We start from the raw sequence: 3,085 nt of genomic DNA, 5'->3' as shown, positions 1-3,085 counted from the left end.
GCACTTTGTAATGTAAAAGAAAGTATCATGCAAAGAGCATTTGGAATTTTCTATAAATAGGATTGTTAATTTCCATAACAACACTGAAACATGGAAAAGAATCAAGAAATTCAACCATAAGGTTTTAAGTTTGGCAAAGCAGCAACAAATTTTCACTCATTGCCAAGATTCATCCTCTGAAATGTAGCATCAGTTTGCAAAGCTGGGGAAAGAGGGGAAGCCTCTCTCTCTCTCTCTCTCTCTCTGTGTGTGTGTGTGTGTGTGTGTGTGTTTCACTGTGCATGTGTGTCCATTACGGGGAAAGAGAAGTAAAAGGACAAAGTGAAAACAGAATAATTTTGCTGACTGGTGAGGAAATTTCTGGCTTGTTTTCAAGCTTTGTACAGGAGAAATGTTCTAAAATCATGAGCTAATAATATAACCAATTTCACCTTTCTAATTTTAGTGCAAATTGGATATTACTACCTAAGATAAAGAATGTATCTTGGTTTAAGATAACTAATATAGGCAAAACCTGTCCTTGAAGACCATAATGAGCATATGACAAAAGGAAAGGAAATATATTTTTAAATTTAATTTATTTGTAAGCAGAGAGAAAGATAGAGGGAGAGGAGATAGACAGTGAGAGAATGGGCATGTCAGGACCTCTAGCCTCTGCAAACAAACTGTGGGTTTATGTATCCCCTTGTACATCTGGCTTACATGAGTACTGGGGAATTGAACCTGGGTCCTAAACCACTAAGCCATACCTTCATCCCCAGGGAATGAAATATTTTAAACTGGGAAGGTATATCATCCTTGAGAGTTGTTTAGGCCTTAAATAACCCACATCTGTTTCCTCCAGAGAATAAAATAAATGAATGACATACTTTTTGTCCTAAAGTTTGTTAAATCCACTTCTATTTTGTACAAGAAGAATTAATCATTAATGATTTGAATCAAGACCTTATGTTTTTCCCAAAAATAATTATATTACTCCAAAATGCATACTTTCTTTTTAGTATTTCCACATAAAATGGTGCTGTTCTATTTTCCTCAAAGTATGTTTTATGTAATTAAGTATAAGTGGACTAAGCTCATTTATAAAACAGATTATGTTAATGGATTTAAAAAGCAAAGGGTGCATGGGGCACAAAAGAGATTGACTAATTATATGTTGTAAGCAATTATAGATACATAAGTGGAGAGTATATCAACATTAAAAGAAAGTACAATGTGATTAACAGTGTGTAATATATGATGAAATGTCCAAGTCCTGAAACACACAGAGAGATTCATAAAACAGTCAAAAATCCTAACTTTTTAAAAACAGGATGAAATTAAACTTATTATTCCAAGTGAAAACATTGGATGTTGAAGGCATGCTCCACCTTGTGCATCTGGCTTATGAGGGTAGTGGTAAAGTGATCCTGGGTCCTTAGGATTTGCAAGCAAGCACTTTAACTGCTAAGCCATCTCTCCAGCTCAGAACTGGATGTTTTTAATGTTGACTAAAACTTAACTCTAACAGGTTCTGAGATAGTAGATGCCTGAAAATGTTAGCCTTCCCTTCATTTCTGTCAACTATCAATATGACCCCAACTGTTAAGAGTGGGTCCTAGAAAATGTCACAAGACATGGAGCACATAAGGGCAGGAGAAAGAGCACTAGCATCACCTATAGCAAAAAAGCAGACAGCCTATCTCTTTAAATTCCATAATGTTTAAACCAAAATACCACACAAAATATGTATATGATTTAAAAAATATTTTATTTTTATTATTTGACAGAGAAAGAGGAAGAAAGAGAGAGAGAGAGAGAGAGAATGGGTGCACCAGGGTCTCCAGCCACTGGAAACAAACTCCAGACATGTGCACCCCCTTGTGCATCTGGCTAACGTGGGTCCTGGGGGATCGAACCTGGGTCCTTTGGCTTTGCAGGCAAATGCCTTAACCATTAAGCAATCCCTCCAGCCCTGTATATGATTTTGAACAACAATGACGAAGTGTTGGAATTTTCAGATGTTATAGTTTTTCATCTTGACATTGATGAATAGTAAATGAGCTGAAAGTTCTCAGGGGAATCTACTTATTCAAAGTAAGGTAATGGAAATAAATTTCATCTTGAGTACTTCATGGATCTTAAAACCTGCTAACTCTTAATGTGATGCACTAAAGGCATCACATTAGAGAATGTAGATTGAATGTACTTATGCTCCTCCAATTTTATTCTTCTATGAAAATTGCAAAGACCATTTTTATTTCCAATTATCTTATTTTACATTTTCTAATAAGACCATTTATAGATTCTCTTTCATTCACACTCATCACCCCAATTTCAACTTACCATTGGATGTCGAGATTTTTAAACAACATTCATTTCTTCCGGAGTAATCTATTCTTACATTACATTGAGTTTCTCTTTCAACCGTTCCCAAACATAGTGGCCCTCATGGAATGGGTGGTCTCACCACAGCTGTGAAGTATTGTTTCCTTCTTCAGGTTCTGTGGTTATCTGGGAAACAGCATTCCTCTAAGTATCTCAAGTTCACGTTTCATGTTTGTAAAGCAGAAGTAGTATTTCATAAAAAGAAAACTCTTATTACTGTGTAAGCTTGAGCTGAACGCTTATGGAATAGAGAGCTTTGCAGAAATATTTTTAATATTCTTAGTTTTGAGGGTTTTTGTTTATTTCATTTATTTGGGAATAACAGACAAAGAGAGAAAGAGGCAGAGAGTGAGAAACAGAAAGAGAGAGAGAGAGAGAGAGAGAGAGAGAGAGAGAGAGAGAGGGAGAGAGAGGGAGAGAGAGGGAGAGGATGGGCGTGCCAGAGCCTCCAGCCACTGCGAACGAACTCCAGACACATGCACCATCCCTTATGCATCTGGCTTATGTGGGTCCTGGGGAATCAAGCCTCAAACTGGGGTCCTTAGGCTTTACAGGCAAGCGATTAACTGCTAAGCCATCTCTCCAGCCCCAGTTTTGAGTTTTTTGTTCAGTTTATTTAATGGAAAAACTCAACCCCTTATCAATTTTCTACATTATTGTGCTGGAATACCTTCTTTTAGTCAATATTAGTTGATCACTTAATGTGCATTCAATATCT

Source organism: Jaculus jaculus, chromosome 20 (assembly GCF_020740685.1).
Source record: "Jaculus jaculus isolate mJacJac1 chromosome 20, mJacJac1.mat.Y.cur, whole genome shotgun sequence".
Lineage (NCBI taxonomy): Eukaryota > Metazoa > Chordata > Mammalia > Rodentia > Dipodidae > Jaculus > Jaculus jaculus.
This window is presented reverse-complemented; position numbering follows the sequence as displayed.